Source organism: Acomys minous (assembly GCF_964271855.1).
Source record: "Acomys minous genome assembly, chromosome: 4".
Lineage (NCBI taxonomy): Eukaryota > Metazoa > Chordata > Mammalia > Rodentia > Muridae > Acomys > Acomys minous.
In genome coordinates this window covers 54045321-54071099 of record NC_140486.1, presented here as the reverse complement: position 1 = coordinate 54071099, position 25779 = coordinate 54045321, and the positions used below count along the sequence as shown (strand labels likewise).

The 25779-nt window shown below is 39.2% G+C and overlaps 1 protein-coding gene across 6 annotated transcripts in view; it reads right to left on the bottom strand.

Annotated features, from left to right (window-relative positions):
* The window catches only part of RIT2 (Ras like without CAAX 2), a 369751-nt gene that overhangs the window by 276770 nt on the left and 67202 nt on the right, over positions 1–25779 (bottom strand). Inside the window, exon 1 of one of the 6 annotated variants that reach the window (XM_084779112.1) lies at positions 21108–21186. The exons of the other annotated variants lie outside the window; for them this stretch is intronic. The gene's annotated coding sequence lies outside the window, so the exon portion shown is untranslated. Of the gene's footprint in view, positions 1–21107; positions 21187–25779 lie in introns of those variants that run through there. 6 annotated transcript variants of the gene reach the window in all.

Below are 25779 nucleotides of genomic sequence, written 5' to 3'. Positions count from 1 at the left end.
CATCAGTAGTAGTAGCAGTAGTAGCAGTAGTAGTAAAAACATTGTTACTGCCAAGCTAGATGGCCTGACTTCAATTCCCAGTTTGCACATGTGTACATGGTTGCAGAAGAAAGTGACTCCATGACTGTCCTCTGATCTCCACCTGTGGCTTGTACATAAATAGATAAATAAGCACAGTATTATTTTGAATGAGAAAAAAAATGAAATGACTAGTAACTTTGGAGACAAGGGCTTCCTGACCATAAAACAGTGTTTAGAATATCATAGCCTGAGCATATGTTTCCCTGATAGTAACATGAGGTGTTTTGTTTTGCTTTGTTTTAGATATCTTAAATAAAAATAAGCATTTGAATATTCATTGGTGCAAACATTACTCAGGTATATATGGAGAATAACTGAATACCTTACTAGCACAAAAGAGAGGTCCACATGCGACTTATTATTTCACAAATAAGTAGTCTATATTAACTTGCTATTCAAAGAGCAGCCTGACTTTGGCTTCAGCTAGCAGTTTGCTAGAAATGAAACACTAAGATTCCAACAAGGCAAAGTAAGTCAGAAAGAACACTTAGGCAGCAGATTCAAATATTGTTGGCATTTGAACGGTACTGCTGTATCGCACACAGATCTGGGATGGTCTTGCTTGTGTATGTGAATATGGAGAACACACACAATTCTCAGAAAGTTGTGCTATCCCTGGAAATCAGTGGGTAGCTAACAACCGGATCATTTCTTCTGGGCATTTCAGCCTAAACCAGTATGGTCCCTGTCTCCTGCTCCTCAGACCCAGTGGACCAAAGTCCCCCTGTGTTTAACATGAACGTTCATCTCTTCAGGTCATAGACTGTGCACAAGCTTGCACATGAAATGTTTGTTCCAAACAGTGGTCTCATGACAATTCTTTTATGATAGCAAGAATAATTGCTACTGTTTATTAGGTACACTTAATGTGAAAATTATTCTTCGGAAGGTTTTATATGCCTCAGCTTACCTAACCATAATTTCACTATAACATGTATTGGTCTTTTATCTTACAGTTGTCAGTGGAATATTTCAGAAACTTTGAGAGTATTGTCTAAGGTCACACAGCCTTCATATTAATACCCAGGATTTGTACATCAAAATTGCTGGTTTTATTCCTTTGAGGATAGTATTCAAACTTATGAATTAGGCACTCATTCAAACTTCATACACATTAAGAGTTAAGTATAATCCTTATACACAATGCGTTCATCAGAACGTGACTACTATCACATCATTGTGTTAGAAAGACTATGAGACCCTGGGTTAAGATTTCACAGCCACAGAACTTACCTGAAGCTTTCCTGATGTATCCCATATCGTCACACTTTGAACTTCTGCAAAGTTCACTAGATCTCATGACTTTGATGATGAGTCACATGAATTGTTTCAGTGCCATGAACCATATGTAATTTCTCCAACTATACTCTGAATTCACCATGGAGTTGGGAACTTCTTACACATTTGTTCTTTTATTCCAGAGTATGTGGCATGGATCCTGCTTTAGCTTTTATTTAACATGTGAACAGATCAATTGATTGGCATGGGGCTGTGTGGTGTGTGATAATCCCTGTACTATGCTTTCACGAACTTTAGAGTCAATATGTGTTCTTTGCCTCAAGGTACAGAAGATGAAACCATTCAAGACACCTAGTTTTGCCCTTCCATCCTCACCAGCTCCATCTTCTCTCTACTTTGAGATTTCCTTTACTCCATAGTCCTTGAAGCTAAGATCTATTTTGGTGAGCTTTATTTTCTATAGCTATAATGTGAGAATAATTCATCTGAACATGTATAAAGTAGACACTAGTTTACAGTGTTGAATATTCATCAAGTTATGTGCACAGCCTTGTATACTTCAAAGGGATGTGAGTTAATGATGCCTTATCCATGTGGGTCATTAAAAAAAGTAATTCTCATGAGAAAATAAGACTTCAGAACAGTAAATAAAGTATCAATTAAGTGAAAATTTCAATCTCAATGGTGAAGTAGATAACAGCAAGGAAGAAGGGAAGGGGGAGAACTGATTGTAGATTTCATTAAGGAAATTAGAATAGAATAATAGAGCCTGGTGGCGCTCAGAGGAAGGATAATAGGTCACCAAGAAGAGACTTGATACCCTATGAGCATATACAGGGGGAGGAGGTCCCCCTCAGTCACAGACATAGGGGAGGAGAGTAGGGGGGAAGTGGGAGGGAGGGAGGAATGGGAGGATACAAGGGATGAGCTAACAACTGAGATGTAATATGAATAAATTAATTTTAAAAATACATAAAAAATATAAAAAAATAAAAAATAAAATCATGTTGTAACATGGAAAAAAAGAATAGAATAATAGAATAATTTTAAATGGATTTATTTTATGTCTTATCATGTATGTGTTTGTGTCTGTGTGTGGATATGTGCACATGGGTGCAGATGTCCTTGGAAGCCAAAGGCTTCAGATTCTACTAGGAGTTGGAGTTACAGCAGCTGTAAGGTCCCTGGAATAGGTGCTGGGGATCGAACTCCAGTCCTCTGCAAGAGCAATATGCTTCCTCCCCTGCTAAGTCATCTCTAGACCCTGTGGTAAAAGAAAACTCTGGGGACATGATGAAAGTCAAACTCAAGAGATGGCTCTGACTGGTGCAGCAGGCACAGGGCCTGCATGGGTATGCACCACAAGCCACCTAGAGCTCAAAGGAGAAGGAAACATGCATCTGTCCATCCCGCCAAGAAGCTATCTCCAGCTGATAGCCACTTGCAAAAGAAAATTTAGTTTTCTCCAAGCGAGTCTTACTGGAGAAACAGACTACTTTTAAGGGTAGGCCCCATGCCCACTATTAGATGGCCAACAGAAAAGAAACTCAAAGGCATTTTTGGAGGCCTCTTGCTGTAATGTCATGTCAGCATTTTTCATTTCTAATTTTTTAATTTTATCTATTTTTTATTTTGTGTTATTTATATATATATATATATATATATATATAGTTTTTCTTCTCTATTTTTCCATAAGTCCTTTGCATATTTATTAGGGTTTTCAGTTTAGTGTTTTTAATGAGATTCTTGAGTGTCTGAACTAGTTAATCTCTATATCTGTTTCTTGAACTTTCTTTCTCTTGTTTATATCTCCTATTATTTTTTTAAATCTTTGTTTTGCTTCTTTGTGAATTTCACACCATGCACCCCCAACCCACTCTGTTCCTTCTCCCTTCTTACCTGCCCTCCCCCTTGCAACCTCCCCTCACAAGAGGAAAAACATCGTGTCCTGGAAGTTGTAGTGTGTGACAGTGTGTCGCACCGTATACCCTTTTGTCTACATTTCTTTGCTTCCAGTTGTTCATTGCAATGACTGTGGTCTGGTACAAGGCTTCTGGTGTCTGCTACACTGTCAAGACTGGGTGCTCACCAGGACTCCTCGTACATATCCTGGTGTTGGCCTGTGTCATGGTGATGCTGCAGTTTTGGATCTGCAAGGCAGGCTCCTTCATGTGCTCTAGCAGCAGCATGGGCAAAAGAGAGATGCCCTCCCCCACCCTCACCCCCTTGCCACCTACAGCAGGTGGGAGAGCTGGTCTGGAGGTCATTAGAGTGTGAAAATTGACCCTGACCCTCACCTGCTGCCGCCCTTGTGAGAGCAGGCCCTGTACCTCACTTGGGCCTCACACATAGCCAGCCCTGGATATGGAGGTGGCAAGAGAGCCAGCCAAGGGGCATGAGCTCAAGAGAGCTGGTCCTGCTTCTTGTCTGCTCGGTAGTATTTAGGATGAAGGAGAGATGCCCTTCTTCCCTCCATCATCCCTCAACATCTATGGAGGCAGGAGAGCTGGACCCACGGTCCAGGAGTGGGAGAGTGGAAGAACTGACCATATACGTCACTGGCTACAACATTCAGGACAGAAGAGCCGGCAGCAGGGTAGAGCTGGCTCTGGCTGCTGGGGTTACAGGTGAGCTGGCCCTGAAGTGTAAAAGCAGGAGAGCTGGCAGGCTGACCAACTCGAATACTTCTCAGGCCCAGATCCAAGGCTTTGAATTGACCCCTCCCCAACATTTTACCCTATCGATGAACTGCTAGAGCTCATGAAGGGGCCAGTCCCACAGATCCAGAGCTACAAGATCTCCATGACAAAGACCAACATCAGGATATCTGAGGGGAGTCCTGGTGAGCACCCAGTATTGACAGTGTAGCAGATGCCAGAAGCCTTGTACCACACCAAAGTCATTGCAATGAACAACTGCAAGCAAAAAAAAAAAATATATAGACAAAAAGGTATACAGTGCGACACACTGTGACACACTACAACTTCCACAACACAACGTGATGTTTTTCCTCTTGTGGGGGAGAGGTTGCAAGGGGGAGGGCAGGTAAGAGGGGAGAAGGGACAGAGCGGGTTGGGGCGCATGGTGTGAAATTCACAAAGAAGTGAAACAAAGATTTAAAAAATAATAGGAGATATAAACAAAGAAAGATATATTTTGCAAGTTGTGGGCAAATTAAAGTGTACTAATTACACTATAGTCAAGCGGGAAAGTTTAAGATCCCCTGTCTCTTTGTCCAAAACTTTTGTCCCCAGACAGTTACCGAAGTACGGGATTCACATGTTGAGTTATTGAAATTGCTGTCCCATGCTTACTGGCCTGCTCTGCTCCTCCACTGAACATTTAGAGGTACAAATGCACCCTGTTTTGGCTTACGTACAGGAAGCCTAAAACCCAAGACCACCCCTAATTCTTCCGTTTGAAACAATGATTTGTGGGAACAACCAACCCTAAGGCATTAGCATACTTGGCGTAAGATATTTATTTGACTGTGTACTGTGAATTCAGTTTAAGATTGTTGAGAAAGGGTTTTTTTTTTAATTATTTTAAGCAGTATGTTCCAAACCAGAAATTGAACTCAATAACATTAAAAGTTACTTTTGTTTATTTATAATATTACTTTCTTTCTAAAGAGTGTGACAAGATTAATTTTGAGTGGCAGTTTACAAGATCAAAAAATAGTGAAGGCTAAAGCACCTTGGTTCAAACCTAAGGCTTATCTACTTCTTCCATTCTGTTACTCAACAAACTAGGCATGTTAAGTCAAAAGGTCATGCATGGTCCATGAATATGAAGACGTGATTACATGTTTGCTAGGAACCCACAGAGCTGGGAATTTCAAGATTTCAACTGCTTATTACAGAATTATAAATCCTCATAATGAAAAGCATGTTCTGATACCAACTCCTTCTTTCACAGATACCCAGAGGCTGTGAGAGATATAGTGAGGACTTACAGGCTTTGTGATGACAGCAACGGAAGCAGAGGTCATAGCTTCCATATCCATCAATAAAGTCTGATAAATAGGTGAATGCTCTCATCAAGTGATCACAAATTCAGAACAAAAGTGAGCAGAACATAATCAGATTTGTGGAGTGCAGGCATCTAGGCAAAGATAATGGCGGCACAGCTCTGACTCCACAAGTGTCAATTCACCTTGGAACTGTAGCTGGATATGTAAGAACCTAATAAAATACTTTAAGCATTGCTTCTCAGTTAGTACGGAGCAAAGCTTTGTCAGGAGAGAGGTAAAGTGTGTTTGTTAGTGGCAACTAGCTTCATCTCCCAACTCACTAGCTCTAAGTAATGTGCATTTTAGAAGTAACAAATATCTCTTGCATCCCATTACTGAACAGTGCATTTCCATGAGAACGACATGAGGACTAAATAGAGATATGAGGCATCAGAAAGAGCAGAATGTATGGACCAGAAGTTGGCAAGAAGGCCCATAAATTGCAAGTGTAGGATGAAGCTCTGGAGCAATTTTCATTTGTGTTCATGTCCTTACACTTTCATATAAAGATGACTTTTATAACCAAGTTCTGAAAAAACAACCGATCTTCCAGAGGCAATTTCAAGATTCACATCAAGACTAAATTGTCATTTTCATTAAGCAAGATAGTTGGCCAGATGCCACACTACAATTTCAGCAAAATTTTATTTTCTACAATCTTTATAACTTAAGTAGGTAATTTTTATGAGGTATTGTGTTTTTCTGGAATTTTTCATAATAAGCATTGTCCTGCTTCTGCTGGTCTTTCTCAAACATGGAAATAATGAGATTAGAACAGGTTACATTTCAGCTACCCTTTTTTTCTGTTTTATTATTTTATGTGTATGCTCTTTGGTGGATAAACACTATGTGGAATGTTGCACTTTACAATGTGCTCATTAGCCATTTGTGCACATACTGGTATTTTGTTTAATCGCTTATTTTATTTTTTGTCACTGTCAGTGAGAGTCAGGGACTCGCACATTTCGGGCAATTGCTCTACATTGAACTAATCCAACCACAGGTACCACAGCAAATAATAAAGAGGTTATCGACTTCATTTCCCTTTAACTCCCCCACCCCAACTCTTTGAATTTATAGCATACAAAATAGTATATAGACCCATTTGCACGCTGTTAGGAATTAACTGATAAATGATATAGAAGGAAAAAGAAAACAGAAATAGGTGACTTTCGCTCACTACAATTGTGAAAACATCTACAGAGAACAAGAGTAAATTGGAGGCATTTTTTGTTTTGCTATGTATATGGGTATTTTTCCTGCAGGTATTTCTGTGCACCACAAGCTTACAGTGCCTACAGAAGCCAGAATAGGCCATTGAATACCCTGGGAGTTAAGTTACAATTGCTTATCAGGTGTCATGTATATGCTGGTAATTGAACCTGGGTCCTTTGAAAGAGCAGTCAATGTTCAAACCACTGAACTGTCTCCTCAGCCCCAGAGAACACACTATCTGAATGAAGACATGAAAATAAAGAATCTGGAAATACAGAGCTGTCGGGTGTAGAAGACCTTAGATATACAAATAAAGGCTAAACTCCAAACTGTAGTGGAAGTGGAATAAAATAATGGTAAAGATCCATTTAGCAAGTAGGCTGTGTAATTATGTCAGATTAATGCCATACTTTAATTGTGCAATGGAAGGATTTCATTTCCATCTGTAGTTCTCAAAGTTGATGTTTTGTGATCTCCAAAAGAATTAGTAAATTGAGTGGCTGGGGAAGTGCCTTGGAAATCAGTTCAGATGCCAAGCATCCACATAAAAGTGGATTCAGTTGTGTGCACTGCTGAGAGAGAGAAACAGGCAGATCTCTAAGACTTGCCAGACAGCCAGCTACTGAGCTCATAAGCTCCAGGGTCAGTGAGAGACTCTGCCTGGAAAAGGAAGCTCCTGAGAAAAACATCCAGCACCAAAGTCTGGCCTCCACATATGTAAAGGTTTATAAATTACGTTAAGAAACATTGTCTCACAGGTTATCCAAGGACATCAGAGTTTAAAGCAAATACAGAACTGTTATTTAATTAAAGAACTATCCCAGAGAATTCCATCTTAAAGGGGAATACTGGGAGTGGAAGAGTACAATTTACAGATGGGAGAAAAAATATGTAAGGGAGAAGAATGGGTTAAACAACCAACTAAAACTAAGTACATACACAAAAGATATAAAGAAATGTGTCCCTTTGTATTCTAATATTAAAAAAGTATTACTAGCACAACACTTTAGTCAACTTATTTAACTAGCCAACTGCATTAATGTTTAAAAAGTTAAAAGAGATTCTGGGAAACCTTTAATAGTTTAGTCATTAAGTCCTTCCAACACCTAGCAAAGTGCTATAAGTATTTCTTACTAACTCTCACAGGCTAAGAGAAGTGAAGGAAAATGCTTGGCTCTTCTATAAATAAGTCACAGTTTAACTAAAGAAAACCTGGTTGACATATAAGAGCAACAAAACATAAAGATACAGTGGCAGGAAAATGGGCAGAGCCAAGGCAGGAAAAGCTTAAGGCAGGAGAAGACTGGGTCCTCAGGCTAAGTGATAAGGAACACAGTGACTAAGCATATGTTATTGTATGTGTAAGTCAGGAGTGGATCCTTCAAAGGATCAAGGATAGAACAGACAAATGTTCTCTTGATATTACTCAAGGAAAATTTAAACATGAGTTGTTTGGGGAAGAGTTTAGAAAATGAAACCACAACTGGATCCTGTGTAAGAAATTAATCAAGCTGTTCAGTGCAGCCAACTTTGTTTTGTATCCTGATGAGCTCTTGAGCACCAGGAGCCAGAAATGACAGAGTTGACTTAACAATTCGATAAGATAACTCTGAGGAACGAAATAGCCACATGGGGAAACAGAGGGATTTAGGCTTATTTCTCAAAGTGATGGTGAGTCTTTTGAACAGGACACTGAAAATAATGATAAATCATGGAATAATAAAAAATTAAGTTTCTTGGAGTGTGATTTGGTGCTTTGTATTTGTTAATTGCTTGCCCCCCGAGATTCTTACTACAGACTACCGTGTACCCCAAGCATTGCTGTTTAACCTTGTCTTGTCTCCATGTTTGACTAATAACTAAAGCCAATACCTGGGCAGGGCCAGAGGAAGATGGTACCCATGGCAGAAGCTTGTTGGCTTTGAGAGAGAAAGATCTTGGGAAAGAGAAGCAGACAGATCCTGGAGGAAGAGAAGAAAGAGGATCGCCATGGGATAGAAAGAAGCCACATGGGCCAAGAGGAGGAACTCTAAAGACCTACATGGAAGACCCTTAGCAAATATTTGGGGGTTATGGCTGGTAGGTAGCCAAACAGAATTATTAGAAGCAGATGGCAAGGGATGGAGGCTGGGATATAATGGAAGGTAGCTTAGGAGTTAATATCTGCCATGCCCCAGGTGATAAGGCTACTCTAAAATATACAACAGGTGTCTGTGTCTTTATCGGTTGTGAAAGTGGGTTAAGTAATCCCACTGTAACAATTATACACATAATAACAAATTTTATTAGGTCATACTTTTAAATTAGCAACAACACAAGTTCAAGATGTAAATTGGTCACGAATAAGACAAGGAAGTTACTAAAAGGAAATTAATTACAAAGTGCTTCCAGCTTATTAATTAAATTGAGAATGATAACACACCAAGAATTTAAAAAAATACTGAAGAGAAGATAATGAATTAAGTTTTAACATGTATGTTTCATGTTTTAACATGTGTGGAATTACACTTAGCTGCAACTCTGTTGACAGACAAAATGCTCACCTAAGAGTTGGGCTAATTGTGTAACCCACAAAGGCAGTTCTAGTAGCTGATAACCCAGTAACTGAGCAATTCAGGTGATATAGATGAATTTATCAAGTACTTTAGGCACTGGGCCTCTCCTAGTTCTTGAAGTAAGTGTGTCTATAACACTGATAGTGAATCTCTAGGATAAGTGCAGGTAAGTAGAAGGAGCATCAACATAAGCGGTTAACTGTGGTCCTACCCCTCATCAAGGTGATATCCCAGAGGGAAGCTTCAGGGAGCCACATTACATCTTTCAGAGAGTAACTGTCTTGTTTACTTTTCTATGGCTGTGACAAAATACCAGGACCAAGACGGCCTGTAAAGAAAGCATTTAATTAGTGCTCACAGTTCTGGAGAGTAGTAGACTCTATGACAATCATGGCAAGAAGAATGGCGTCAAAAAGACAGATATGGTGCTAGAGCAATGGATGAGCTCTTTCCAAACAGTTCCACCACAGGGAGTCAAACGTTCAAACATATGGGTCTATATGAGCCATTTTTTATTAAAACCACCACCTTCCATTCCCTGGCCCCCATAGGTTTGTAGCCATATCATAATGCAAAATGCACTTAGTCTAACTTTAAAAGTTCCCATAATCTCTCAGTCTCAAGACCGTTTCAAAGTCGATAGTCTTTCTGAGACTCGGGACAATCTTTTAACCCTCTGTAAAATAAAGAAGCAAATTGTATGTTTTTAAACACATGATGACACAGAATATACATTATAATTCCAAAAGAGACAAATAGGGGCATAATGAGGAAATATTTGACCAAAGAAAGACTGGAACCCAGCAGGGCAAACTCCAAATTCTATAGTTCTATATACAACACCAAAGGATTTAGATTACTCTGCTTTTTTAGCTTTGTTGACTGCAACACACTCCTCTCTCCTTGGACTGGTCCCACTTCCTGTATGCAACTTTCCTTGGTAGACATCTTATGGCTCTGGCCCCTCCAACATCTTGGGTTCACCAACACAATCCAAGCTCCACCTTTGCAGATTCATATTTTGGCCTCAGGGACTCCTCAGCAGGCACCTGGCATCAGCAGGTTTCCATATCCTTGGAGGAAGATTTCACAACCCATTTACTCCTGTAATCTTCATGGCTCTAAAGCCAGAACTATGTGGCCAATGTTGCCAAATTCTGCTTCCTGCTTGGGATGGAACCTGGACTCCTACTTGAATACATTTGTATAAATTTTGATTTCTTCTTGTTGTTGTTGTTGTTCAATAAACTTTCCTTCACCTCAGTGGTAGAAGATACCTTAGCCAATTTTTTCTTTTAAATTTGGAAGCTTAAATAAGTAAGGCTTGGCCAAGAAAGCACTATTTCCTTTATTCAATTTCACACTAGGCTCTTATTAAAATGTTTCACCTCTTTAAGCACAAGACTTAGCTCTATCATTTAATTTTCTGGTGCTCCCTTTCTCTTAAATTGTATATTTTGCAATTCTCTAGCTTATTCTTTTTTTATTATTGATCTGTATAAGAATGATCATTAAATACCATATGACACAGTTAATACTAGGATGTCTTGAGATTTCCCCTGCCAGTGAAATTAGTTCGAACCTCTTCAATCTAGACTCAGGTAGAGTCTTAGGACAAAGTCAACAAAGCAGCCACATTCTTTAACAAAATATCACAAGAATGGTCTCTAATCCACATTGCTTTTAGCATGACTGTCCCCGAACTCCTACTAAGATGACCGTTGAGTACCATTTAAGAATTCAACCAGAAAATGCCCTACCACACAACAGGGACATATGCTCAACCATGTTCATAGCTGCTTTATACATAATAGCCAGAACATGGAAACAGCCTAAGTGTCCCTCAGTAAAAGAATGGACTAAGAAACTGTGGTACATTTACACTATGGAATACTACTCACATATTAAATACAAGGAATTCCCAAAATTTGTGGATAAATGGATTGATCTAGAAATTATCATAATGAGTGAGTTCACCCAGAAGCAAAAAGAGACAAACGGTATATACTCACTTATATCAAAACACTAGTCCAAGGGATATGTACCATGAAAAACTTTACTTACCAAGAAAGTGGGTCAGAGGAGAGGACATCCTATTGAGACTTTAGGCGAGAGTAGCATGGAAGAATGGGGAAACAGTAGGACCCACAGGGTCCGGAAACCTACAAGAAGAACTTTATGACAGGCAGATCTGGGTCCTGGGGTCCTCCTCAAACTAAGGCACCAGCCAAGGAGAATATAGGCAGTAAACTTTGAACCCCTACCAAGACCTAGCCGATGAACATGATATTCTCCACCATTGAGTGGAGAGTGAGATCTGACTCTCACATGAACTCTGGTGCCCCTTTTCTGACCATGTCCCCTGGATGGGGAAGCCTGGCCACACTCAGAGGAAGGATAGCAAGTTATCAAGAAGAGACTCATATTCTAAGAGCATATATAGGGGGAGGAGGTCTCCCTCAATCACAGACATAGGGGAGGGGAGAAGGGGGGAAGTGGGAGGGAGGGAAGAATGGGAGGAAACAGGGGAAGGGCTAACAATCTAGATGTAATATGAATAAATTAATAAAAAATGTAATAAAAAAAGAATTCAACAACTTGCCTAATCCAAACTTCCAAAGTCTTCCACATTTCTCAAATCCATCACAGTCAGTCCTGTCACAACAATAATTGACTCCTGGTACCAATTTCTGTCTTCCTTCCTTTTCTATTTCCATGACAAAACGTCATGACTGTGCTATCTAGTTTTTTTGTCAGCTTTCTACAAGTTAGTGTCATCTGAGAGAAGGGAACTCCAATTGAGAAGATTTCTCCATAAGAGTGTGCTGTAGCCAAGCCTGTAGAGCATTTTCTTAACTAGTGATTGATGTGGGAGGGCCTACCCCCATTGTAGGTGGGGTCATTCCTTGGCTTTTGGTCCTGGGTTCTATATGAAAGCAGACTGAGCAAGCCAGTAAGCAGCAACACTCCATGGCCTCTGCATCAGCTCTGTCTCCAGAGTCTTGCTTTGTTTACACCCCTGTCCTTACTTTCTTCAGTAATAGACTATGAATGTGGAAATATAAGCCAAATAAACCCTAGCCTCGCAATCTTGGTTTTGGTCATGGCATATCATCATGCAATAGTAACCCAAAGTAAAACAATGACCGAAGAAACATAAAAGAAAGCATTCAATTGGCACTCCTGCTTTCAGAGTATAGTAGGATCCCTGACCATCGTGGCAGGGAGCATGACAGCAGGCAGACAGGCATGGAGCTGCAGTAGTGGCTGAGAGCTTTCATCCAATCCAGAGAAAGAGACAGACAGACAGACACAGAGACACAGAGACACAGAGACATAGAGACACAGAGAGAGAACTAGAATGGTATGGGCTTTTGACACCTCAAAGCTCACTCCCAACAAGGCCATACCTCCTAAACCTTCCCAAACAATTACATCAACTGGGAACCAAGCATTCAAATATATGAGCCTATGAGGGCCATTCTCATTCAAACCACCACAGTGGCTAATGGAGGACTGATGAACGATCACAGAACTCAAAGCAAACATCTGAAATTGTGTGTTTCTTTTTTATTAGCTTATTTTAAAAAGTAAGCCCAACACTGAGACATAGAACAGAGAGATTCATGACAAAGAAAGACATAGTGGTGTGGTAGCCATTGTATTAAAGGTAAAAGCAATGGCTTACTGTGAAGCTATATAATAAGAAGCCAGCAGAGAGGCATCTCTGTTCTGAATGTTAAGAAGGCCTTTGTAAAGTACTAGCAGTTTATTATTGTACACAAATGCTGCTACAACTGGTACACATGGAGTCATTGATATGACTATAATTTATCCTTTGGGAGTTCAGAAAAGGGACAGAGATTCTAAGAGGAGCATCGCAGGCCTTGGTTTATATTGTGAATAGGCTGCGCCATTATATGATGGTCCCTAAACTCAAACATTTTCCAAATAAGTCTTAGTGTTATCTCTGCCAACTTGAAAATTTAATGAATTAGCACTATATCTTTAATTCCAGTGAAATTTGCTTGTCCCCACAGTGGACCAACCCTCTTTGCCATGGTCTTTTTATATCTGCAGGATATCTATGAAGTCATACTACCTTGCTATGCAAAGTTCTATGTTTTTTTTAATATTTCATATAAACTTAAATTTGAGCCAGATGGTGGTGGCACATGCCTTTAATCCCAGCACTTGGAAGGCAGAAGCTGGTGTATCTCTGTGAGCTTGAGGCTACCCTGATATACAGAGTGAATCCCAGGACAGCCAAGGCTACACAAAGAAACTCTGTCTTGAAAAAAAAATAAACAAAACAAACAAAAAATTGCATGACAAAGTCTCTTCTCCTATCTTATCTGGTCATTGATGTCAGTGACATCATCAGGTCATTTCTGTGTCTACGATATCACCTGATCATTGCTGTGTCTGTGACATCATCTGGTCATTATTGTGTGTATGACATCACCTGGTCATTGCTGTATGTGTGACATCATCTGGTTATTGCTATGTCAATGACATAATATCTTAATAAAATCCCTTTCTGTGATAGCCTTTCTCCTCTTACTTTCTTCTGGTCTCCTGACAGAGGGCATCTTCCTGTCACACTCCTGTCCTATTTTTATCATAGTGCCTATGTTATAGGTTTGCTACATGTTGTATGTTGTTACATAACACAGCTCATTATATTATATGTTTATTCTAAAATACAAACTGTCAATTTTTAAAAACAATAGAGTCTTCTACAGATACTCAAATATAAAGGCTGAGTGAGTGAGCAAGGGATAAGGCACATCTACAGTAAGTTATTTTTCTTAAAAGTACTACAGAAGACACAACTTATTTTGATCTTATATTTTCTTTTCTAGGATTAATGAAAAAAAGTAATTTAAAAGTGGCAATTTTGACTCCATTCCATAAAACACCAAGTCTCTGAATGCTAAGGACTGTGCCAGATTTCAAAAGCAGAGTGCTATTAGATGAACAGAAGTGACAAGAAACTGAAAATCCCATGTCAAACTGAGTGCGTTTTAACCAAGAAAGAACGCAGCAGGGAGCAAAACAGCAGCTTTACTGATCTTGTTATTTACATAAAAACATACTTTGACTCTTTAACACACTATTCATTAAATGCATCAGCCATTGTGTAGCAAACTCTCCAACACAATGAATATATTCAGTGGAAGATTATCACAGCAACCTCTTTTACAGAATAATAGTACCATGAGTTAAATGTCTATTATAGATCTGGATGGTGAAGTAACAGCCACATACTTCTCATAAATTCAAACAAGCTCCATATTTTCAGATCATTTTCTTCCTAAACTTTTACAGAACATGACTCAGAAACAAAGTAGCTCAGAAACAGAAAGGAATGTTAGTGTCTGGATAGTTTGTGTTTCCCAATTCTCTGACAGTCTCTAACCTGGAGGCTGGCTTTAGTGGTTTGGTTCCTCTGCAATTGAAAGTAAGCACTTTCCAAGTCCAGGGGACCCACTTTTTCAAGCTGTTGTGTTGGCCTTAAGTTTCACTGACCAAAGTTTGCTTTTGTCCCCCAAGTCCGACACTCTGACTTCATGCATTATCAATGGATCTGACAAAGTAAACACCACATGGGTTCTCAGTTAATAGGTCTTAGATTTAAAGGTGACAAAGAGGAACACTTTTATTTGTATTGAAATAATTTCCTTCCTTAGTTAGTATGCTCTGCCAACTAAGGTCTGTTAACACTTCCCTGTTGGTTCTCAGCAGTAGAAATGGCTCCTAGATTACCTGTGAGAAGATGCTGCTGATAAAATCAAAAGCCACCTTCATTTTTTAAAGGTCTTATAACACTTTAATTATCAGTTCACAAATTGTTTCAGGATAGTTTTCTTCCTAAATCTCCCTATTTTATTTTCTGGATTTAGAGAATTTATTATAGAGGAGGCCAGTACACACCCAAAACTATGGCTTAAAGCCCCATGGGCAGAGGGGAGGCATCGTATACATAATTTTAAATTTTTAGTTATATATTAATTTCCCTTTAACTGAACAATTAGTAAATATAATGATCAATTCCCAAACTATTCCTTCACGTTTCTCATAATTTGTAGGAGTTTAACTTGAAGAAAATTTCAGAATTTAATTCATCTTCTGCATTTTTTTTCAAACTGGTTTCTTTCTAAGGCTAGACAGATTTAGCAGTCCATCCAGTCACATAGAGCTGAGTTCTTTTAAGGTTTTTCTGAGGATATAGAGCTGAACAGAAACCATCGTTCTTATAGATTAACAGAAAGCAAATCTTCAAGTCTTCAGCCAATTGGAGTCATAATGCCTCAGTGGGGGAGGGGAGGCCAGTTAAAGACTTAGGCATCAACTCTGGCTCAGGAGCTAGGATGGATTGCTGAGCCCTGGCTGCTGGGTTTCCACAGATCTCTTCACGAGGCACCCTATCTGCTTGTTTGAATCTCATTTTTTCCGGGTTTTCCCAAGCTCCCATATCTCACAGGTGGCTAAGTAACTGGACTTTGCAATGGAAGTGACACTACTACTAGGGAAGAAAAAAAGAAGAGACCTTGCATACATCCTAATCTTTCACCCTGCTCTACTGAGGACCCACAGCATGAGGCAAAGGGGAAGGAAGCCATGAGATCAGGTCTTTCCCTGCTCAGGCTGCTCTCCGGACTGCTCAGTCCCTTCTCTTTCTAACCCCTTTAACAGGGACCACGAGTATCTGAATTTTAAAGGTAACTTTAGTCTAAACTGCTTTTCTAACTTAAAGTGTGACTTAACTGCTTAAGAGTAGTGTCGGACTATATAGTAGGCCACATTCCAGATACCTGAAAAAAAGAAGGGGGTTCTTTTTTTTTTTTTTAAGAAGGTATGTCTAATTGGATAACTGAATGCCTTCCATGCCCCACACAGTGGATAACTCATTATTTTGTGTCAAATAAAGCTTCCTAGGTCAACTGAAGAGTGTGGTACTGTTTGGCTTTGCTGACAGCTTTTAGAGTCCACCATATAACTATTTGGCAAGAGACTACCACAGCCTAGTGCTCCAATGTATTGAATGTGTCTTTTTATCAAAAAGGAACAGTAAGAAAGGGTGAAGAAAATTCACAGTTCCTGATCCATTTGTTCTTCTATAAACATCTGGAGCAGGATTTGGGATCCCAGCACCATCTCTTTCTGGGGCACTGCTTTCACTCTCAGATTGAAGCTGTGGGTCATCCCTAACTACTTAACCCTGGCCCTGCAGAACATCTTCACATAAAGGTCATCCAGCCTTTTGACCTCAGCCTAAATTAAAACTTTTAAAGTATGTCTTGACTTTAGTAAGCCTCTTGGTATCTGAACTGAGCTTGAAAGACAGGTAGAAACTAAGATGAAGATGAATGTAGTTTCTAAGTTAGGGTCTAATGGTACAGAGCTATAGCACAGTACTCCAGAGGCTGAACTACAATGATCCTGAGTTTGAGGCCAGCCTGGACCACATAGCTGGGATATAAAGCTGGCCTTCATAATTATATATTGATGATCTATCTTAAAAAAAAATCCACTAAACTGAACTAATCATGCAGCCCTATCCAATCTGGCAGCAACAAAGAAGCCTCTCCAACCTTCCAGCCAGGCTTTGGGAACACTAACTGTCCCCAGTCCTCACACAACAACTGGTTATTTTCTTTTGTGGCATGTCAGGCTTCATAGACCAAGAGAAAGCCACCTTAATTTATTGTGTTTTGTTGTATTGACAGCTTTTAGAACTCACCACAGAACTATGAGAACAGAGACCATCGTGAGCTAACTAACCATAAAAGATAAGGATACCCCAGTGGTGTTTGCGAACTATTAATATACCCTTGAAAAATCAGAAATAATTTGTGAGCTGCCAAGATGCCTCATTGAAGAGGTGGAAAAATAAAATGAGTGTAGAAACATAAATGAGTATTTGACAGCCATGAAGGAGAGAGAGAGAGGCTATATGTCTCTGCCATAGAAGAAGGGACATGTAAGCTAATAAATCTTATATAGCTGAAACGAACGCGGTGTCACGGAAAGAAAATTACGGCAATCTTGCCAAACTTCAGATGGCATGCAGGCTTGATTTCTGTGTATTTTTGAATAAATGATTACTAACAGTAATCTTTCTTATCTAATCTTATACGATTTAGAAGTAGCAGTAACTACAAAATGGATATAAACTAAGTTCATTTGATATTTAAATTAAAATACTTAAGACTCCTTTAGATTTTTAATATGCACATATATTTATGCATGCCACTGCTCAATGAACATATTTTCGTAATTTATTTAATATTTATGTATGTGTTTTTAAACAAATACAATTTTAAAATATGCATATTGAGCTATAACTATGTTTTTAGCTAATAGCTCCTATCTTTCCACGCTAATAAGATCTTCACATTATTTAAATTTCATACCATACTCAGATTTCTCCCAAATACCCTCCATATCTCATTTGCTCAGACAGGGTCTTCCTGTATCTAACTTGCTACATATTTTATTTCTTGTTTTATCTGTGTTTTTTTAAATAGCACTGGTATGTCTTGAATTAATTATCAGTCTTCATTTTATTGTCATTGTTGCTAAATTTAAAATATATCTTTCATTGTTAAAATAGAGGTGTTGACTCCTCCTTTGCATCTAAACTAGCTATTGACAGCAAACTATGACTTCACTAAAAGAATCATGCCAACTTGCCTCATGACGGTCTGTGAACTGTGGTGATAATGGAAAAAATATGTTGTCAGTTCATTCTTTGTATCTATAAATGAGTTCCTTCACCAAAAAAATAATAATAATAACCAATTCCCTTGTGAATTTTAATGTTTAATTACCTCAGAATCTAAGATTTTTATACAGATGTTCTTGAACATACCAGAGACATGCATGTCATTTTGGGGGCTTTTAAAATAAATTATTCAGATTAGACTCCAATTGTTAGTTCCTTGCTTGTATCTTCCGCCTCCCACCCTCCCTTCCTCTTCCATCCTATTGCTCTCCCCTAGACCTCAGGCAGGGGGCGCCCTCCTCCCCCACCATTTGACATTAGCCTATCAGGTCTCATGAGGATATCCTGCTTCCCCTTCCTCTGTGTGCTGGCCAGGCCTCCCAACCAAGGGGAAGTGATCAAATAGGGGACATGTCATGCTTTTTGAAAGACAGACTTTTAATAAAAAATTTAATTGACTTTTGTCTTAAGAGAGGTAATTTAAAACAAAGTTCCTGTAGACTTTGCTTAAATATGTTACTTGTCTTTCAGCTTAAATAGAAATGCATATTATTTTCAGGATAATTTACTCATACAGAATTAGTTACAGTTCATTCAAAGTTGCTCTTGCTTTGCCACTTGCTTTGAAAGTTCTATTGTGGGCTATGTCTTGGTAGGGGTTCGAAGTTTACTGCCTATATTCTCCTTGGCTGGTGCCTTGGTTTGAGAAGGACCCCAGGACCCAGATCTGCCTGTCATAAAGTTCTTCTTGTAGGTTTCCAGAACCCTGTGGGTCCTACTATTTCCCCATTCTTCCATGCTACTCTCACCTAAAGTCTCAATAGGATGTCCTCTCCTCTGACCCACTTTCCTGGTAAGTAAAGTTTTTCATGGTACATATCCCTTGGACTAGTGTTTTGATATAAGTGAGTATATACCGTTTGTCTCTTTTTGCTTCTAGGTGAACTCACTCATTATGATAATTTCTAGATCAATCCATTTGTCCACAAATTTTGGGAATTCCTTGTATTTAATATGTGAGTAGTATTCCATAGTGTAAATGTACCACAGTTTCTTAGTCCATTCTTCTACTGAGGGACACTTAGGCTGTTTCCATGTTCTGGCTATTATGTATAAAGCAGCTAGCCGACAAACATGATATTCTCCACCGTTGGGTGGAGAGTGAGATCTGACTCTCACACGAACTCTGGTGCCCCTTTTCTGACCATGTCCCCTGGATGGGAGGCCTGATGGCACTCAGAGGAGGGATAGCAAGTTACCAAGAAGAGACTCGATATCCTAAGAGCATATATAGGGGGAGGAGGTCTCCCTCAATCACAGACATAGGGGAGGGGAGAAGGGGGGGAAGTAGGAGGGAGGGAAGAATGGGAGGAAACAGGGGAAGGGCTAACAATCGAGATGTAATACGAATAAATTAATTTTTAAAATTTTTTTAAAAAAGAAAATTTAAAAAACAAAGTTCTATTGTGGTTCCCCTCTGTGTGAGAACTCTGTCAGACTCAACAAATGAACCAAAATGCACTGCACTAGAAAGAGAAAGAAAAACTGGGCTTTCAAAAGTGATTAAATTTTGTATGAATCTAAAGCTCATTTCCTTTCTCCCTTTAGTGAATAAAAAGATATTTGCAAATATCTGCAATTCTGAGTACCATTTATTGTCATATTCACATGGGGCCCAGTTCATCACAAACAAATCAAGGCTGAGGACAATTAGGAACTGGCCTAGCTTGAAGTGTCGTTCGTTCCCTGGATAGATTTCCTCTTTTATCATAGCTGCATTCTATTTAATTTTCTCTGGCCCCCCACTGTGGTATTTATATCTTCATATGTTTCTGGGCCCATCATTTTTCCTTATAGAATAATAAAATAAGGCTTAGATTTAAATGTAGAGGATGGTGGCAGAAACAATAGTCCCCAGAGTGTGTGTTGCCCTTGAGGTCTGCAACACTACAACTCAGTGAAGGTTCATGCGCCAGCTACCTGTAGTGCTTTCACAACAGAAATGAACAAGGAGAAATCCCTCCATATAGTTAATATTCTAACTAGAAAAGAGTTGTGGACGTGACAAGATTCAGACAAGAAGAAAAGAAAAAGAAATACCACAATCAGATTGAGAACTGGTAAAGCCAGACTGAGGTGCCACAATCTACTAGTCTTAAGAGACACAAAAGAGCAAGCTTTTGTCTCATGCCTCTGAACAAACATCTCATTCTGCAGCTGATGTCAGCCTGTAGTTTTTGTGTTCAGAATGGTAGTTTCATTACAGAAGAATACCAGATACTATAGGTTTGCTTCTGAGTTTCTTCCTGTCCTAAACATTCATTTTTTTCTCTCTCTCTTCTGTTCTTTCTTCATTTCCTGAGAACTGCTAGAAAATATTCTTTAAGTTACCCAAATCCTTTACTATAGCGTGTGACTAACCCTGTATCAGCAGTCAGTCTGAACTTTGGGCAGCTGATAAAATCTGTCTCTGTTCTAGTCTAGAGACCCGTTGGGCAGCAGTTTGTTTCCTCTGAGGTTGAAATGTTCTGTGTTGTGGGGAAAGCGCCCTAAAGCACAAAGCAAACAACTCAAAATAGCTTCAGGAAGTCCCTGAAACTGACAAGATTCACTAGATCCCTCTCTCCCAGGAGGAAACAGTAAAGACTGCTGAGAACCATTCTAAGATAAGGCAAGTTACAAAGAAGACTCCCAAACAAGACAAGCTTCCTGAAAGAAGCAGATGCCAGTGGAGCAGCCAGAAGGGACTTAGGCCAACTGAGGCACATGGAAAGGAAGCCTCCAACCTGTTGAGCAGCCTGAAGCCTATGCAGTGTGCTCCAAATTCCCAGCTTTTATGAGCTGCCAACCATGCTAGGTGTGCTTTGTTAATAGAGCTGTCTTTGAGATATTTCTGTCCCTTTAAGGAACCCCTCACCCATATTCGTGTAAGTGGCCCCAATAAAACTTATGCTGTGTTCAGAGGCTAGAAGACAAGTTTAGCTAACCTGGTACTAGCACAACCACCTAGCACAATTAGGTGGCTGCCGGATGTGGGTGCTGTAAACCACTGAACTTAAGTCCTCTGGAAGAGGAACACATTTTCTTAACTGCTGAGCCATTTCTCCAGGAACCAAAGATAGTTTTTTAACCAATCAATGGTTTGATAGGTAAATTATGGACATGTATATAATAAAATGTTACCCAACAGTGAAGAACAGTAACCTGTGATATTACAGGTATCATTTGCCCTGAAAAATGTTAATCTTAGACCTCTTATATAAGTCCAACTTACATAGCCTTCATGAAACAACTACAACAAAGCATAGGTAAGAAGAAGAGATTAATGTTTTCCATGGAAGAAAGCTGGGTAAATGCGGGTTGGGTAGCAGTACTGGTACAAAAGGGTGGTTGAGAAGGTGTCCTTGGTGACAATTGAGCAGATCAGTGTCTTGACAGCAGTGATGGCTTCATAAATGTATACCCTAGACAATATGAGAAAGAATGGTACACATTCATGTACATACAAATAAAAAGCTGCATAGAAAACAGTGAAAAGAAGTGATAATTTACTCTAGTAAGTATTGCTAAGGACATGTGTAACAGCAGTGTTATTTAATGATTTGACCTTATTCTGCAGTTTCATAAGATGCCACCATTTGGGGAAGTTAGGCTAACTGTGCAAATGACACATTTTTGTGAGTTTATAATCAAAGAAAACCCTGAAGTATCAAAAGTACCCCAGTAAATGTCACAATTTAATTTTCTTTATTTCCAAATAGGATTCCATTGTGTACATTTTCATTATTCACTAATTAGTTGAGGAGTTAGGTAGCTTTTACACAGTACCATTTTTTAAATTATGTATTTATTCATTTTACATCCCTATCAAAGCCCCCTCCCTCCTCTCCTCCTGGTCCCATCCTCCAAAGAGTAAGAGTAAACAAAGTTTAAAAAGATCCAAGTTTCCCTCATCTTTGATTCCTAACAAGCGACCCAGTATATGGCACATCACATCGCATTTGAAATGAAGTTGCTTATCTTAAGGATGAGTGTTACTCCATTTTAATTTGTTTCAGTGTTTTCTTATTAACAAGCACTGTTTCGAGCATTGTTAGCTATGGCCATCATCACCCGTGACACACATCACTCCCTGTGTCCTCTTTTGACCCAAAGCAAGTTATGGCTTCTCATTAGTTTCATTAAGTTTTAAGTTTTCCTTACTCAGCCCTTCCCCCAACAAATAACCAGAGCAGTCCTCTCCTCCTGCTGGTTCTAGCACACATTTATTCAACAGTACTGTCACAACAAGCACAGGTCACACCGCTCCACAAGGCCTTGCATCACAGGGCCCTGGAAGAGTCTTTGTCTTCCAGTTTCACGTGAGTAACAAGAAATATGTCTGACTGTTGGAACAGGACTGGGGTCACACGTGGTTCTGCTGGATGATACTTAGAATATTTTTATGGACATTTCTTAGCGTAGTTGGTCTCAAGGCATCTACCTTTCTAATCACCAGCCCAAAGTATACCAGTCAAGTTTTGTGAACGCATGGAACATGAGCATGACATGGATCCTGTTTTAGAAGTCAAGGTTTGCTTCATATGTGCTGTTATCATAAATCTATTGTGTTTTAACTAATTTTGTTATAAAATATCAGCCTAATTGCAGAATAGGCATACAAATTCTAATAGAAAAAATATTAGTTCAGTTTCTGCAATGTAAAAACTATCATGTAAAAACTAGACCAGAGCTGTGAATGTGTCCCAGAGTTCTCATCCTTGTGACAGGTATAATATTCTTTAGTGTATAAAATAGAAAAAAAAAGCCTGTAAAGGCTTTAAAGGTGTTTTCAAATGACTGCTGTTAATATTATCTGATTCAAGGTTCTAGAAAGAAACAAAGAGTGAAAGGAGGAAAGAACAAGAGAGAGAGAGAGAGAGAGAGAAAATGAAATTAAATATTTTTAAATGGTGAAAATATTTTTAAATGATGATGTATAAAATAAAAATGTCTAATTACAAGTTCTCCGTTAAGATGGAGCAGAAGGACTGTAAGAGCAAGAAATTGAAAAAGACTACTGAGAACCAGCATCTTCTGGGCATGACAAGGCATCTGCATTCACAAACTCCGTGGCTACAGCTGTCTACACAAGACCTGCACTATAGCAAACCAATCGTAATTCCAGCAGAGGTAGTGTGATCTCCTGAGGAGATTTGACAGTTAAGGCTGTTGGAATGGGTGCAGGTAAGTGTGTTGCCTGTGCTCCAGTGGGTGGTTCTTTTCCTGTGCACATACAGACAACACTGAGTACAGTCAATAAATTATGAGAAAAGAATCTGAATTTGGAAAGGGTGCATGGTTGCCAGAGGTCTGGGAAGAACTGGAGAGAGAGTTTAGGCTGACATGATCAAAAGGTATTTTATGCAGATATGAAATTCTAAAAGAGCATATTTGATTTTTTTTTTTATTCAGGTGAGCACCTTCCTAGGCCCTGTCATAAACAGAAGAGCCTAGCTATAGTGAACCTATATAATACCATCGCCTTCTCATTTAAAAAAAAAAAAAGACTTCTAGAGTTTAGATAGCAAAATAGACAATTTGCTACAAATTATCATAACATCAATTGCTTCATGGGTTTTCACTAAAAGCTAATAGCAAATCTCAAATTGAATTATTCATGAAATTGTCCACAAATATTTTCTTGAACTTGAGCTGAACTCTGATGAGCACAGTGTAATCAGTGTGATTTGTCAAGCACACTTGTCAACCCTTCATCTCGTCTCAGTTTCCATCCCGCTTCACAAGGGTCATTACCCAACAGCCACCCTGTGTCAGCTGAGTTCTGAGTTTCCTGAACTGACTGAAGTTCCTCGGGGTTCGGTATATTCCTGCCTGTAGTGTTTTTCTCTGACAGAAGCTGTCGATGTGCAAGTGTTAACTGTAGGAAAACAGAAGGCAAAGGGTGTATCGTAGATCATTTGAGAAAAGTCCAGGATGACGGGGGTCACTGAAAATATAATTAACTAATAGTTAATCTGTCCGATTCCACTTCATACAGGGTTTTGGGGTTTTTTTTTTTTTTTGCATGATTTTTCTTTTAGTTCCCAAATCTGTCTTCATGGATTTAAAAGTATATAAATAGAATTTATCTCTCCTCAACCTTTCTTCTGATGGGCAGAGACACCAGCCTCTGTACTGTGACACAAAACAAGATGCACTCATTCTCCTCAAGTGTGTCTATACTCATGTGCCCGCTGTAACAATGACGAAATTACCCAGATATAAGCATGGTGAGTCCCCTCCAGCCCACAGGACCACCGGATTTCTCAAAATCCCTCACCAGTAAGCTGCTTATCTGTTAAGGCGCTCATCGCATGGGCTTGCTCTGAGTGCTGTAAAATGAGCAGGGGAAGGTCATTGCAGAATGCTGCAGTTTTTTCCACACCTCCATCAGAAGCTGCTTGCTCCTGGCAAATATTGTCATCAGCCGAAGGTCACAGTTGTCTTCATTTGGACATGCCCTATGATGGGGCTTCAGAGCCTGATTTCCTGAGAGCAACGTGTGCCTGGGAGCCCTTCACCTTAACCAGGATTGTTCTCTGGTAATTAATGCGGAGTTCGGCTGATACTCTGTTATCCAGCAGAGAAAACGTTCTGTGGCAGAAATTGGGTTTTATGCTTCAAAAAAAACAAAGATGACCTTTGGATTACTTGTTATTTGATTCTGAATGCTGTCTGTGCCATCTCAGCCTTATAGTAATTAGGAGAAGATTCCATCTGTTTTGCTTAACCTTTTATTCCTTATCAATATTCAACAAATACCTGGATTTTTGCTCCACTTAGATATGTGGTACATTTATATAAGATAAATACTTCTAAGTTCTAACATTAATATTCCTTTATCACGCCACATGCATGACTGAATAGATGAGCTTTTAATGGTGCCTATGATCAAATAAGAGAACACTAATATCAAGAAGATCAAATACACACGCAGCATTTTGGACACTTTTATTCCTGAAGCTACTAGGATCTCTATTACCTGAGTAAAGTTGTTAAAGAACCTGAAAAGCTCTTTTTACCTTGAATGTGCCTTGCATAGTTACCTATTCTCCAAGGGCACGCTTCTTAGAAGTTCTGTAGAGAGCTCACTCTTGAATGCTCGCATTGGGTTCTCGAAGTTCCGATGCTTATTGTCCAGTTCACTTACATGAATCCAAATTAAAGATTAATTTCTTCATCTTAATGTAATATCCACTTCCTGACCATTTCACAAAATAAGGATGAAATTTGAATGAGATTCCTCAGGGCATAGTTTATTTTTTAAAAAATCTTCTTCTCTGAAATCTACTTAACTGGCTTCAAGTTCCTTATCTCACCATAAAACAATGCCAGCATTCATATTCACTGACTATAGATGGGGTGCTTCAGTTTGTGAAACCTGCAAACAGTCTCAAAAAATAATTGAGCAAATTCAAGTAGCCTAGCTGTCACATCTGTGAACCGCAACAGTGAGCAGCACAGCAAGGTCTCCAGTAAGGAGGAAAAGGACACATATCCCAGTGGTAATCAAGAGTCATCTAATTTCTTTCTTTATTGTTTTTCGAGACAGAGATTCTCTGTGTCACCTTGGTTGTCCTGGACTTGCTTTGTAGACCAGGCTGGCCTCGAGCTCACAGAGATCTGCCTGCCTCTGCCTCCCGAGTGCTGGGATTAAAGGTGTGTGCCACCACCACCCAGCCTTGTCATCTAATTTCAATAAAAGGTAACTAATACCTGATACTATCAACTAACCACTACCCAGGATTAGTTAGTCCATAGTCCATAGGAGAAGATATTACTGTCGCTTTCCTAAACCAGTATCAATTCCAACTAAATTCTAAATACTTACTCTTATACCCACAGATAAGTGTAGTTTAGCCCTTATCAAAGAATTGGTTTTGTTTGTTTGTTTGTTTGTTTGT